Source organism: Epargyreus clarus, unplaced genomic scaffold (assembly GCF_041222505.1).
Source record: "Epargyreus clarus isolate Ecla_fem2 unplaced genomic scaffold, WU_Ecla_fem_2.2 ptg000011l, whole genome shotgun sequence".
Lineage (NCBI taxonomy): Eukaryota > Metazoa > Arthropoda > Insecta > Lepidoptera > Hesperiidae > Epargyreus > Epargyreus clarus.
The window spans coordinates 9270288-9286787 of record NW_027332219.1 but is presented as its reverse complement, the minus strand read 5'-3'; the positions used below and the strand labels follow the sequence as shown (position 1 = coordinate 9286787).

General features: G+C 34.6%; 1 protein-coding gene and 2 long non-coding RNA genes across 15 annotated transcripts in view; all 3 read left to right on the top strand.

Moving 5' to 3' along the window:
* The window catches only part of nrm (neuromusculin), a 524966-nt gene that overhangs the window by 118721 nt on the left and 389745 nt on the right, over positions 1-16500 (top strand). The window lies entirely within an intron of this gene.
* Positions 2810-4026, top strand: LOC140745949 (uncharacterized). The gene is made up of 2 exons (XR_012102723.1): positions 2810-3698; positions 3792-4026. It is a non-coding gene; the product is annotated as an uncharacterized LOC140745949 (long non-coding RNA).
* LOC140745948 (uncharacterized) lies at positions 6747-7733 on the top strand. The gene is made up of 2 exons (XR_012102722.1): positions 6747-7194; positions 7535-7733. It is a non-coding gene; the product is annotated as an uncharacterized LOC140745948 (long non-coding RNA).

Below are 16500 nucleotides of genomic sequence, written 5' to 3'. Positions count from 1 at the left end.
TCTGTGTTTCTGTCCGCGAAATGTACGAGTAGTAGGGGAGCCCATGATGTTAAATTGGTAGAAACTCGAGCGTCAATAGGACGTATACGATTGTGTAGATTACACGTTAGAGTGAAGAAAAGGTTGTGTGATATTTTTCGATTCACCGTGGAAATAGTTTCTAGATGATTCGAAAAATGTAAAAAGCAGAGTCAGACATACTCAAGGCGCGGCAGGTTAGTGATAGAGTATATATCTCTGATGCCGGAAATATGTTTATCTGCTGGTTTGCATAGGGGGACAGCCATACGAGAGGTAAAAATGAAAAAAAAAATAACCAGCACATTAGATTTTCAAAGGGGATATGAAGTTACCCCAGATGAGTCCCCCATTCGAAAGACTGACGATTCGATTCGAAAGACTGTCAGTGACTCTTCGAAAATGCAAAAAACAACGTTATCTTGACACACTTGAGGGCGTAAGATTATTATACAGGAAATTCCAGCTGATGTTTTACTTATCATAACCCTTCATCTGACGATTTAGTGGAGGGGTTTTTTATACTGACGATTTGAAAAAAAAATAGAATGAGAATATATAAAGAATAATGTATTTTCCATAAAATTTGCCTTTTCCTTTAGTTTGTTGTACACCATTACTTTTCAGGGATCCATGCTAATAAATGGCGCTATCAGATAGTGCATATTTTCTAGCATTATTTCCTTTGTATTAAAAAAAATACCGCACTCGAGTATGTCCAGGTATAGATTTTTTGCAACCTTATTACTCCCTAACGTATTATCCTTATTACTGCCCTCAAACCATCAGATTATAAATTTATTGTTTTCAGCATGTAATTAAGCTACTATAGATAATACGATTTTTTATTAAAAGTCTGATGGACTTCCCTGGTTGAACCCCCCAAATGGATAGTTTAAGATACTCTATAGGATGTAAGGTATCTCCCATATCTTAATCTGCCGCGTTCGAGTCACTCTCGAAATCCCGTCTTGGGCTCCCCTACTATTATAGGCGACGTCAATTGTTTTTATTCTCGAGACAAAAGACGTTTTCAATTCCAACTTCAATTTAAATTCAATTCAAATAATGGGTGAAGTGCGAATCGAACTCGTACACTGAGGGTTCCGTACCACAAAAATATTTGTTTATTTTATTTTTATTTTTACTAATTGATGTTATAGCAGGCATATAATGCATTGTGAACATTTCAAATGAAAAACGCTAAAAAATAGCAGGTCCTTATATGTTTGTCTCTGTAGTTCCTGGACTAAAAAAGGGTTAGATACGATATCCCGTGCCTGTCGTAAGAAGCGACTACAAGGGGGCTTCCGGAGTTGGGAGTGGCAAGAGGGAGCTCGAACCGTCCAATAAGTGTCCCCGGGAAGGACGGCGGTATGTGTAGTCGCATACCGTCGTGAACACCGGATAGTTTAGGAGGAGCGAAAACTGTTCTCCCAGGGCACAGCTCGATCGGGGCATCGCGCTTAAAGGACTTCTGTTACGTTCAGTCGGAGATCCCGGAGTTCTCCAACAAACGTTGAGGACGGCCACCGGAGGATTTTAGTGCGGATAAAGTCCCACATAACCCGGCGTCACTCTCACGTCGTCGAGTACCTTTTGAAGATTTCCTCCTCATAAAGAAAAAGAAGGTCCTTGCATGGCAACTCTCCTTTATTTGAAAGTTTTTTGGAGTTTACTCCTTAAGAAACGATTTGAGTTATAAGGCCCGGTACGGAAATTTTATGAGGAGTAAAATCAAGTGTAACACGAAAAGTTGAGGCGTTACGTAGAAAGAGACAAACATATATGTATATCTGTAGGATTGAACGTGTAAAAGAATGAGATGGAATACATTACACAGCGTATCTCATTCTCGGGGTCTCCTCTTTGCGCGATACTTCGTAGTCTCACTGTATAGTTCACTACCTCCAGTCTGAGAGTTGAATGTGTGCGTATGTTTGTACGTGTGTGTTGCGCGCCTGCGTATTACGAAGTTCTGCCACAACTTGTATACTGCTGCCGAGTACAGGGTATGCATGCTGTATAATAAATGCATATAGTAGCATCTATTGTAGACATCTATATATTATTATTATTATTTATATTATTTTGTAACATACTTTATGTAATACGCATTATTGAAGTAATATTAATAATCCGAATAATTACAGATATATGTTTGTTTCTCTTATCATTTTAGCAGATGCGTTCATTTACCCTTTTTTCTATTCGATATATATCATAATTATCGTTCGTAAGGAGTAAACTCCAATCGTGCGTCGTAGCTGACACACACACACTTTTTTGAAAGTTTTTCTTTTTACTTTTAGTACTTATTGTTAAAGCGGCCACCATTATACATATTCCGTAAAAAATTTAAATTTCTATCTATTAAGGTTCCAGAAATAGAGCTCTATGTCAGACAGACAAACGGACAGCTTAGAAATAGGGTTCCGTTTTTACCCCTTGGGTATGGAACCCTAAAAAGTTATATAATATCAAAAACATTCCGAATTTCTGACAAATGTCATGAGAAAAAACTAGATGTTACAGCTAATGTGCCTAAATCAGTTAAAACGCAGATAGCTTGCCCATTACCTAAAGTACAAAACGAAGATTGTATCAATTTTCACCCCTTGACGTCGACCCGTGCATGCCATGATGCGTCGCCGTGTCATGAATTTACGACAAACATTGTATATTTTCAAGAAACAATATCGCTTTGCGGCACGATGTCGCTATGTGTCACGATACGTCGTCGTGTCGTAGAAAGGCATGTGTTTTAGCCCTAAGAACAAGTTTGAAAAGATGTTTCGAATTTTAACTACATAGTTAATCTGCATATTTTCTAGCTAATCTTAAGCCTAGTTAATGTGTATGCTAACGTATTCTACAATCTAACGGTAACATACACAAAATACAATAACTGTCGTGAGGTTTAGCAACTGTCACCGCATTATAAAATAATAATAAGTTTGTTTCCAAGGAAACAAGTGTTTAGGCAAAGTAGATGTTTCATTTTCGGCCATCTCATGTACATTATAACTAAAAAACACGAATAATTTGTATAATTGAAGAAAAATACACATATATTTTGATAACCTAAAGTATTCGTGTTTAAAAATATTTAAAATAAGCAATCCTCATTGAAATATTAAATATGGCGGAATACTGTCAATATCAAGTTTTCAAAACTGTCGATGTCGGGAACCTATGTGTACCCCACACATAGGTTACTATACTCTTTGGATGTCGGTAATTCTGTATTTCGCTGTTTTTGTCGTAAAGTTATTGTTACCTTAGTACTTTACAACCTGGCTTTTGTTTTGGGTATCCCGTCATTATTTCTGAATTTAATTAATTATTTATAATAATAATAACAAAACCACCTTTTAAATAGTATCTGGTTTTATAGATGTAAGTGACATGTCAAATTAAAAAAGAAGAAGTTGTCAATTTGATATGCGTAAAAGTGGATATATACATATTATAATAGTGGACTCCAATGTAAACGTTGAATAAATATGTAGGTACTGATGAGAAGATTCCTTTTTAATCCTGAATATGTTTCTGCTCTGTGCTGCTTACGATTATGGAGTGATTCTACCTTACTTGTTTACCCAGCTTATGTTTTATGGACTCTTGTGATTTTCGTGCGATCGCTGTGGATTGTGTTGACAAGGATTCAATATCATCAGGTAAAATATACATCAGTTGTTGTATTAATCGTGAAATAATCGTAAATAATTTTAAACTACAGAAGCTAATCTTTTTACATTTCTCTTTTTTAGATAATTACATTAGCAAGACAAGGACATTCTTGGGATGACAAAATAATCAGTTATTATTGCAACTGCATCGCTGGGCAACGAACCGTACTCGTAGGTAGTTGCGCTCACATTATGCCCATTGTTTGATGTTTGGGCTGAGCTCGTCACAGGATGAAAATATTGATAAGGGAAGATATTTAAAATGAATAAATAATGTATCTAAGTGAAGAGTAAGTAAAATATGATCAAATGTGTACTTAAAGTTGTTTTATTTACACACTTAAATGTTTTAACTAAAATAAATTGGTATAGAAGTACATATTTTGGTATGTTTGTTTTAAGTCAAGATTTATGAAAGTAAATATATTTAATGTTTATCAAATATAGGCCTTGTTTCTCAATACACACAATACAATGTTTATATATCTACGCCCATTCGCGTAAAAAATATATTAAAAAGTATATAATGTATATAGTAAGTTAAAATAGAATGACAGATGACATTATTACGGTAATCACTACCGCCATGATGTTTTTCCACTGTTGTGTTGCAAGTTTAAGTGTAAATTATTGTTTTTTAACAATTAAACGAACATGATTTGAAGAAAATTAACCCCCTTCTTTGCAAGTTTTCTTAATTTTTAATATAGTGTACAAAAGGTGGCCGGGAGCCCATACATTTTGAAACATCTCCTTTCGGCCTTATTGAGCATAAATAAATGTCTATGAAAATAATTTTTATATGTAAGCACATAAAAAATTACAATGTTCACAATAGAAAATCCCTAATAACTTCTAAACGGATTACCCTAATTACACAATTCCTTTTGCCCTATCCGTTTTAGACATAAACCTACCAAATGGCATTAAAGACAAACCAATATACAGGGTGTCCCGTAAGTACCACGACAAACTTGGGGAGAACATAGGTGAGGGTCTGACCTCTCTGGGAAAAAAAAAATTACCTTAATAAAAGTGTCACCCTTTTTGCACTATCAATTGTTTTAAATTTTTTGAGAAATTCAGCCCTCTTCATCTTCTTTCGTTAACTGCGTGTACAAATTTGGTGATGCAGTATTTATTTTTTCTGTTAAATACTATCAGATAGTTGGTCTATCATATTGAAATGTAAATTGGTTAAAACATGTAAAGGAACCATGAAAAAAATAGGGATATTTTTAGATTTTAATTTTATTACTATTTTTCCCTCAACTTTGACTCGTCGCGGTGAAAAAAAAAATGTACTGGACTATAAGTGTACGTTGCGCCAAAAAATATGTCCAGTTATTAGAGATTTGAAAAAGGTACCACACTTACTATTTAAAGTTGAAAAAAAAAAGTTAAGGCCGTTTTTGCATGAAAGGGACTGAAACCAACTAAAACGTAATGATCGAGTTTTTATTTAAATTACGGTTTCTACCGACTCACAACGTGTCAGGCAGTACTAAATCACATTATTACCTAGTTACACACTTAAAAATATCATTTTTCATTTGTAAAAAAACAATTTAGTAACTAACTTGCAAACAAAGTATTACAATTTATTAAGTCAATTTTTACCTACTTTGAACTGTCGTTTCGAAGTGAAACTTCGTACATGTATGTAATTTGAATGACTATACCATAATTTGATATCTTGGAACTGATCTGATGATGGAGCCAGGATATGGATGGTAGATCTCTTACCAATTTAGCCCAGACTCGAGGGATTTACTAAGAAATGAACCATGCACTTGCTGACTTCATCATCAGATCTGTTCCAAGATGCCAAATTATGGTATTGTCATTCAAATTACATACATGTACGAAGTTTCACTTCGAAACGACAGTTCAAAGTAGGTAAAAATTGACTTAATAAATTGTAATACTTTGTTTGCTAGTTAGTTACTAAATTGTTTTTTTACAAATGAAGAATGATATTTTTAAGTGTGTAACTAGGTAATAATGTGATTTAGTACTGCCTGACACATTGTGATTCGGTAGAAACCGTAATTTAAATAAAAACTCGATCATTACGTTTTAGTTGGTTTCAGTCCCTTTCATGCAAAAACGGCCTTAACTTTTTTTTTATCAACTTTAAATAGTAAGTGTGTACCTTTTTCAAATCTCTATTAACTGGACATATTTTTTGGCGCAACGTACACTTATAGTCCAGTACATTTTTTTTTTCACCGCGACGAGTCAAAGTTGAGGGAAAAATAGTAATAAAATTAAAATCTAAAAATATCCCTATTTTTTCATGGTTCCTTTACATGTTTTAACCAATTTCCATTTCAATATGATAGACCAACTATCTGATAGTATTTAACAGAAAAAATAAATACTGCATCACCAAATTTGTACACGCAGTTAACGAAAGAAGATGAAGAGGGCTGAATTTCTCAAAAAATCTAAAACAATTGATAGTGCAAAAACGGTGACACTTTTACTAAGGTAATTTTTTTTTCCCTGAGAGGTCAGACCCTCACCTATGTTCTCCCCAAGTTTGTCGTGGTACTTACGGGACACCCTGTATATACGAACAAAAAATCATGTTTTCAACTTACGTAATATTAGGTACGTAACATTTCAACGCAATATTACAAAAAAATAGTTAAGTTCGTTTCAAATGATTCGAAATAGGAAACTGTTATATAAATCGAGCTTAGATATCCACTTTATAACATATTCCTGCCATGATCACCAAAAATATCAGCTCCTAGTGGCTTGATAATTGATAGCTATAAAAAAACGAAAATCCACAGTTTAACGTTGAATTTAAACAACCGTCCATTGCACAATTAGGGTATTTTATTTTGCTCCATTGCTTGTACAAAACAGTTACAAACGCGTGTCAGAAATGAACTGACAGTCGCGCACGTATGCGCTCGAGTCCCCCCGAGATAACGAGTCGGTAAGTGGTGTCTACGTGTGCGTTACTCCAGCCCACTTTGTATGAAGATTGACCTGTGTTAGTTTTTATTTTGTGTTAGTACCTACCCGGAAAAAACGTGGAAATTATTATAAGAAACCTTTTTAATATAAATAATTTTAAGTATGAATTTGTTAGCGGTGAGTAAACTTACTGAAAAAGGATTTACTGTTAATTTCTTGAAAAACGGTTACACTATTAGTAACTCTATGGATATTATCATCGCAACTGGCCACAACCTAAATGGTATATATACAATTTGTCAAATCACCGATATGTAATTTGACAATGTCAAATAAATATTGGCATAGGAGACTAGCCCATATTAATCCGGAATATATGCGAATTTTAAAGAATATTATGACTGGTCTTGATAATGTGAACATTACCGACGGATATGACGACTAGTAAGAAACCATTTCCAAACCTCTGAACGCGAACGAACGATATACTGGAGATCGTACATACAGATTTATGTAGTCCCATGGAAGCTAGTTCACTCAACGGTTCAAGGTACATGTTATTATTTATCGACTATTATTCCCGAATGACACGATGAATGTTTATTTTCTAAAACATAAGAGTGAGTTTTTAAGAAATTTCAAAAATATAAAGTGTTGAAAAAGGAACTAGCAAGTCGAACAAATGTATGAGATCAGATGGTGGGACGACATTTTGTAATAGAGCTTTCAATATTTTCTTATCAACAAATGGAATTCTACATTAGAAGGCGATACTGTATACCCCTAAACAAATTGTTGTGGTTGAAACAGCTAACATAACTATTATTGTATATGCGAGAAGTCTAAAACGAATGTTATCATTATTAAATAAATATTTCATTTCATTTCAGAAGTCAGAAGTCTATTATAAATTGAAACTAATTTGAGCAAGAGCAGTAAATACTGTGGTTTATATCAAAAACCGGAGTCCGACGAAGTCAGTGAAAGATTACCAATGATTTTTGTCGGATATTCAGAAGAAAGTAAGGGATGTCGATTATTTAATACGAAGACACGTTAAATCCCAATAAATAAATAAATAAATCACAATCAGTAGAGATGTTTTTAGAAGATGTTTTTCCTGAGGATAACGGGCATAATTTCAGTTGTCAAAATAGTAACTTTTTTAGATTTAATTTATTGTCATGTTCGAATGAAAGTGATGATGAATGGCAAGATTATTTACATAACTACAAAGACTACCTAAACAATTTAATTGCCTTTAAAAAATCTGTTGTTGAGATTCAACTAGTGGAAGGTACCGGAAAGGAAAAGAGTAGAAATATCTACAAAAAGGAATGAGATGCCATCAAAAACAATGCTTGTAAAAAGATCCAAGTCTCGCCATTCAATTCTTTTACCGTAAAAAGTCTTGAGATCTATGTAATACCAAGCCGGTAATGTATGCAGTCCCTACTTAAGGGACCTTCTGTCTTAAGGTATTATCTCACTATCTAACCTAACAACATCTCATGGGACCATACCAATTTTAAAAATATTTTATGTTCTAAATAAATTGACGTGGCAATCGTACTTGTGTGATGCGATATGATAAGATGAAAACACAATGTGACTTGCAGTACGATTGCCACGTTAATTTATTTAGAACATAAAAGATTTTAAAAATTGGTATGGTCCCATGAGATGTTGTTAGGTTAGATAGTGAGATAATACCTTAAGACAGAAGGTCCCTTAAGTAGGGACTGCATACATTACCGGCTTGGTATTACATAGATCTCAAGACTTTTTACGGTAAAAGAATTGAATGGCGAGACTTGGATCTTTTCACAAGCATTGTTTTTGATGGCATATTTATGTCTTTTTATGTTACTTATTTATTTTAATTAGCTTTATGATTAATATTTGATTTTCGAACACATTCAACTATATGTGTAGTAACAAAAGACGGGACTTGAAGAGATTATCATCTACGACTTATTACCCATTGGTAATGAGGTTTTCTTAAATATATACCAAACGTGAATATCAATTAAAATTGTTAGTCCATTGGATCGTCTACAAGAGATAAAACTCTACACAAACTGAGTTAAGCACTTTATCCGCATGTTTGAATTTGTAAATGTTTGTCGAGGTTTGGCAAATATTCGGACGCGGCATTACAATTAAAATATTGAAAATGAAACAAATATGTTAAAACATAATTAGCGCATACTTCATATCTATCAGTTAATTTTTACTTTAATACTCAGACCAAAAAATATAGATAAAGCCACTCGAATATATTGTAGCATAAAGTAGTCGTTTTGTGTAATATACACGACATAGAATAATGATGACTACGTTCAGTATAACACATAATAACGAAAGAGTCGTTTTCGTAACGTTTCCAAAACAAGTAAAATTAGTGTGGTAATCCATAACTTAGACGAATGCAACGACATCTCATACATTTAAATCCGTTAAGGCGTACCAAAGAATGAGAAATACATACACATAGTTACATACCCTTGAAAACAATTACCTTTTGCAGACAGGTAAAAAAAATCTATCGTGTGTCAATTAATAAAAACATTATTCACGAAAATACAACATGACCGAAAGTTGCAAGATTTACCTAAAGCATTGTGCTGTAGGCGTAGTCTACCTTTTTTGGTCTGCTCTTTTATAGTATAAATATCCAAAATTGCAGAATAACGTGAATTATGGAATGTATTGATAAATATTTTATAAATATTTAAGGCATCAATGATTGCTGTAAATGCATTAATGGATTAAAACATTTTGGGAATTCGGGTACTTAAATGTGGTCGAATTTTATATTAGATATTACCAATAATTTTGTAAATAATTAATAATGTTTTGTACAGTCATAGGCAAATATATTGGGTACTATCGACATTTAAATTAATTTAAATATTATATACAATAACTAGCTGATGCGGCAAACGTTGTGTTGCCTAATAAATAAAAAATGTTAAGGGTGAACGACCCTTATTACTTAGGGGTATGAAAAATAGATAGTAGCCGATTCTCAGACCTACTGAATATGCATATAAAATTCGGTGAAAATCGGTAAAGCCGTTTCGGAGGAGTACGGTAACTAACATTGTGACACGAGAATTTTATATATAAGATAAGCCAGGTACTAGTCGAACTCGAATATGGAGGGGTCCTCACCACCAAATTTTTAGTATCTCTTAATTTTCTTATCATAGCAGCTACTGAAGTACTGTAGTAGATAAATCAAAAAATACCAGTCTTATTTATAGCAACCCTTTTTATTTTCTACTTTTTTTAGTATTTGTTGTTATGAGGGCAATTAAATAGCAATAAACACTATAAAGATTACAAATGTCCATTTATTACGGTTTCAGTGATAGAGCCCCGTGACAGACGGAGTGACAGACAAATGGACAGACAGACATACGAGCAGGCAAGCAGACAGACAGGCAGACGAACGGACAGATAGCGGAGACTTAGTAATAAGGTTTTTAAATTTATACTTTGGATACGGAATCGTAAAAAAAGATGAGCCCTATAAAGGGTCTGTTAAATTCCTACCATCCCTTACTTTAAGAAAAAAAATTGTAACAGACAATTTATAAGTGCCGCCGCTGGTCTATACAAATAAATATAATTCATTTCATTCCTTAAATAACCTAAATAAGGGATGAAAGCTCATGTAACGGTAACCGAGTCCTTGACTAGTATTACAATGAAATTATATTACAACCCTATTCTGGAGGGCAATAGGGTTATTCGTGAAATTCTTAGTAGTTGCAAAGGATATTACGAGCTTTAAAGCTTATTTCAAATGTTAATGTCAGTTTTATGTTTAAAATAGAATTACTTGCGCACTTTTACTGAAAAGAGAAATGAGAATTGCATTTTCTGGACTCCCACAGTATTTTTTGTGACGTGGGTGCCATGGAAGGAATGATTATATAAACATAGTTTTGTGACTGAATTTTCAAAAGGTAGTGCCGTGGGAGTGACTCAAGGATACATGGAATTTTAACTCACTAAAACCCTTTCTTCTTCCACCTATCATTTACGACTTAAAGATCTTTAATGGAACGCAATGAGCGTGGTTTCCCTCAGGCTTTTCTTAGGAAGAGCTTGCGCTCCCACACCTTCAGATGTTTAAGACATCATGCGACTACAAATACCGCCGTCCTTCTCGGGGTTACTGGCTGGGCGGTTCGAGCTCCCACTCTTACCGCCCGCGACGATCTATCCGAGAAAAGGTTTAAATCTATGTAAAAAGATTATAATGTAAATCAGTTCTTAAATGATAAATCCGCATGGTATGACATCTCCAGCTCCAATATCAGTAATTAATTATATGTACCACTATGTAAAATAGTATATTATACCCTTTAAAAGATGCAAATTTGCACACGTATAGAGTTTCTTGCGCCGCTTCTTCTCGATAGTGAAACACCTTCCGAAGCGGTGGTAGTTTGTTGAATTTCAAAAAGTATTCTATATGAATCAATTTTGAATAAATGAGATTTGAATTTGAAAAAAAATTGAATAACCCTGATGCCCTCGTTTAGCCGCCTCTCACGACAGGTATGGGATACTGTAACTGTATTCCGGTTCCCATACTTTACGGATAAAGTGTTCGTGAGTGTCATTGTACATTGTACAGCATGTCACACATGCATTGCCATGTTAGTATGGTGATCTTAGTAGGTACAGTCTTAGTGTACCTACGAAGATCACCATATAAATGTAATGTAGATATATATGCCTACATCCCTGTAGTTCCGGGACAAGAAAGGGTTACGGTATCCCCTGACTGTCGTAAGAGGCGAATAAAAGAGGGCTTCTGGGGTCACGGGTGGCAATAGTGGGAGTTCGAACCGCCCTGGCAACGGACCCTGGAAGGACTGCGGTAGGTGTGGTCGCATACATCGACGCAGCAGATGGTGTGGCGAGCGCCAAGCTCACCTGGGCGGAGCCCGACGGGGCAACGCGCTAAGAGGACTCCGATTGCGTTCCTTTTGAGATCCCGGAGTCCTCTACGCAGCGCCGAGGACGGCCATCGGGGGGTTTTAGTGCGGTAAGAGTCCCACATAACCCTGTGTCGCTCCCACGGCATCGGGTACTTTTTGAAGGTTTCCCCCTCCTAAACAAAACAAAACAAAACAGACACTTTTTGTTTTCTAACTTGTAACCCTACATAACGTCCACTTAAATATTGGAAATCAAAATGTAGGTCTGAAGTACGACGTATTGAGGCCGACAGTGACTCAGTGCCGTGAGAAGATATCTCTTATTTGTACAACAAAGGACCCATTATAAAGTTGTACTTACATCGAGGTCAAACAAATCATAGACACCTTTAAGTTCTCAGACCATCAGATTTGGCCAGATAACGGTGGTAGTATCAGTATGGTTTGAGCAGATATCACCGCCATACTTATTTCTTGCGTGGAGTAGTTCTTTTGTTTTAGTGGATACTGACTTTTTTTTTAATATAGGAGTAGCAGACGAGCATGCAGTCCACCTGATGGTAAGTGGCCGCCCATGGACATCGGTAATCAACCCCAGATAGGATTACATATTCCTACCTGAGGTCGGCCACAGATACGCCGCTATCTCTGAGGAATAAGCTGGAACGCCTCGGAAAAGTATGTCCCCCTTACCACACAAAACAAAATAGAACACAGCAACGCTTAATACTGCTGTTATAAGGCAGAAATAGGTGTGGCAGTGGTGCCGCCGGAGTCGCCACAAAGGGTTCTACCACCTTAAAGATAGATAGATTTTCATATAGAGCGACCATCAAGCAGTGATAGCGACTAAAAGCAGTGATAGCCTTATGGTTTAAACTCGGCCTCTCGAACTGTCCCACTGCTGGACACGGGTCTCCTCTCAGAATGAGAAGGTTTAGGTTATAGTCCTCCGCGCTGGACAAATGCCTGTTGGTAGACTTCACATACCGTTAAGAACTATTTTTCTTACGATTATTTCCTTTAAAACAAGTGATCATTAATTTCTGATACGAACATCTTATATATAAAATTCTTGTGTCACAATGTTAGTTACCGTACTCCGAAACGGCTTTACCGATTTTCACCAAATTTCATATGCATATTCAGTAGGTCTGAGAATCGGCTACTATCTATTTTTCATACCCCTAAGTGATAAGGGTTGTTCAACCTCAACATTTTTTTTATTTATTTGGCAACACAACGTTTGCCGGGTCAGCTAGTAATCTAAAAAAATTAGAGTTGCCTGATATTCGAACCTCAGACCGCGATATTGTGCGCAAGTTTTTGACCTCTGTATACTGTAATTAAACGTAATTTACGCTATTAATTAAGCTTACTAATATAACCTAAGCAACTCATTGTTGTCTATAAAAACTCATTTAATGATCCAAATTGAATGAACCCCCCTCTGTATAAACTGATTATGACAAATTAGTCCAAGCTTTTCTGGTCATGTCTACGTAGGCGGTTCTTTTGTGGATTTTTAAACAAATTTTCACTACAGTAGCTAAATAATTACCGTGTTTTTTGTTGCTTGTCTCGAGACCAAAACATATTTATTTTCGGGCGCTTTCGGCAAATATTTTTTTAAATTAATGTCCGTTGTCGAATACTGAAGATGTTTTGAATAATGTTTTCGAAGAATATTTTTGTTTTGTTTACTTATAATGAAAATAATGGATCCTTAGCTGTAAATAAAAGTTAAGTAAAGCTTATTTATTTATTTGTTTATCTGGTAATCCAGCAGTGTTACACTTAATGATAATAATAGGTTACTATACAATAGGATGATTTGTTGCTGAATGTCCAAAAATGAATTAATCTTAAATCTATTAAACTATTAAAAAGCTTATATTATTAGTTAAAAAAGTTTATGAAGAATGAAAATGTGTGATTGTTTTAGTGTAAATGATAAATAAATCCGCATAAAAATGCAGTAGCACAATATAAAAATGTAATTAATTTTGACTAGTTTTCGCTGATGTTAGAGCCCTTTATGGTTTGACTCCGGAGGCAAAACCACCACACCCATTTCTGCTTAATAACATCATTGTTAAGCGCAGCTATATTCTGGTTTGAAAGGTGTGATATGAAGGGAGATATACATTACGAGACATTCCAGCTTAGTCCTCAGAGGTAGCGGCGCATTGGTGGCCAGCCACAGGTAATAATCTAATCTTATCTGGGGTTGATTATATATGTCTATGGGCGGTAGAAGTCACTTATTCGTACCATCAGGTGGACTGCATGATCATCTACTACTCCAATATTATAAAGGAATTGGTATACATTTTGTTTATAATCATTTAATCGTTACAATTGAATACGGCAAAAGATACGAAGTCCGACTTCGCTATAACTCAACTCAACTATCAACTCGACAAGTTTTTCCGCAAACTACCACTACTCAACCATTATCTAATATTATTCGCCTCACACCACTCACTTACTAACTTTAAGCAGTAACCAGTTTCTGTTAAGGTCTACTATTGTCTACTTTAAATGCCTTGTCGATGTTTTATATACAATATTATTTAGTAACCTAACTAAGTAAGTATTTATTGGTTTATTAATTGCAAACTTTTGCTGTGGCTGTGTCTAAAATAATATTCATTATTTGACTATTATTATTATTTATTAAATTATTATTAAATTTAATGTCGTATTAAAACAAGGTAAAAAAATCAGTTTGTTTCCGTGTGTCTATTTTATGTATTAAAACTTGCAGATTAAATGTATAGCAAAAACATTTTCATGTAAAAATCCAAGATTTTGTAAATTTCAAGCCAAGCTATAAATATCAACAAGACACATTTTTATATATAAGAAAATATCGACTCATCAAAACGACATACTGCAAATCGACATGAGGCGATATCAGCGCTCTGCTATATAACTCAACTCAACTATCAACTCGACAAGTTTTTCCGCAAACGGCCACAACTCAACCATTATCTAATATTGTTCGCCTCACTCCACTCACTTACTAACTTCAAGCAGTAACCACTTTTTGTTTCATCCCGTTTTATTCCACTCGCCCCATTTTCTCTTAAAATGTCGTGTAGTGATTTGTATGTAACTTTGCGTACGTCTTTTTATGACGTAGAGTGTGTAATGGTTGCCACTGCTTGGGTGTCTTAAGCAAAGGTAGTGGTTGAGTGGTACAAAGGGAGTGGTTAGTCAGGGTTAGTCAGAGTTCGTTCAGAAAACATCACAAAGAAACCTACACGCCTGAGAATTCTTTAAAAAAAATTCAAAAGTAAGGTAAAAAAATCAAATGGAAAACTAACCCATTTGGCCAGCGTGGTCTATGGCCTAAATTCCTTTAACTCTGAGACTCATTCCCAGTAGTGGGACGACAATATTCGACGAAGTAGACAAGAAATCTTAACTTGCAAGAAATAAGGACTTACATCAACTTTAAACGACACTTACTATAACTCAAAAGATTAGTTTGAGCTCGCAACTAAGAGATTTATACTTTTAACAGTCCTTCAGTCCAGTTCTCAGATCCTAGCGTTAATTGGTACAGAAGTAAAAACTTTTCAACAATTTTCCAACAGCTAAGTGAAATACGTTTAAAGTACCTTTTTAAGGTAATTGTCTGAACACACACGAGGGAACGTCAAGCGAGAAAACTTAAGCGACCTTAAGAGAATGCGTATTATGATTTCTAGTTTGTAATACATAACGCTTTTTAGATCGAAAAATGCAGAAAAATACCCGTTTGTTGTATGGGGGCCCCCATTAATATTCGACTTTATTTTATTTTTAGTATTGGTTGTTATAGCGGCCACCGATATACATCATGTGTAAATTAAAGTGTTTATGTATTACGTTTCTAGAGATAGAGCCCAGTGACAGACGGACAGACAGCGAAATATTTGTAATAGTGTTACGTTTTTACCCTTTGGGTACGGAACCATAGATTAGTAAAGATACTTCGCCGCCTTGAAATTGAATGAAGCCACAAACGGCTTATTTTAGTAAGTTCTTTTTTTTGAATTCTTGACAAATAAAAACATTTTTAGAGAAAATTTACGAACTAATACTAAATAATAACTAATACTGCGTAATTTACGTAATCAATAAATAATTATTTCAAATATTTTAGGGATATTTTAGCACGGAGACGTGGCAAAACTTTTTTACGCAACTATTTCAATTCTCAAAACTGGGTACATTTTCTTGTTAGGAGTGAGTAATCTTTACTAATCTATGTACGGAACAATAAAAAGTAATAATCCTCGATGGTTAGTAGGTCATTATTTATAGTCTGACAAACTTTTCTATGCATAACATGATCTGCTATTGATCATTATGTTACAAGGTTGTTAGAACTACCTAAGAAATGGAAGATTTTAAAAATATGTAATAACAATGATATTAATTATTATTTTTATTGCCAATTAATATAATTTGTAATGTTAGACATCGTAATATTATTAAATTAAGAGTGGATGAGCTTAAGTAAGTGTGGGTTACTCCATGTAACTTTATCGTCAACAATAGTCCAAACAGCATTAAATTACGGTTAAATAATATGTGTTACATCATTTAGTAACGGCTAACATGTCATTATAATTAACACTTAACGTTAATCCGTCGAATTTGGTCGGTTAGAGTTGTGACAATTTTTCGTTGTGGCAGATGACAAAAATATTGTTTTGTCACAACTAAAAATTGTGGTGACAGTGACACGAACGACGGTTATAACAAATAACTTAGTGCAACACAGAACTGTTACATTCCATCGCTATTTAAAGTTATTGAGTTATATAATGCAAACTTTACTATACTATAGCATAGTATAGTATACTATGCTATACTATACTATACTATACTATACTATA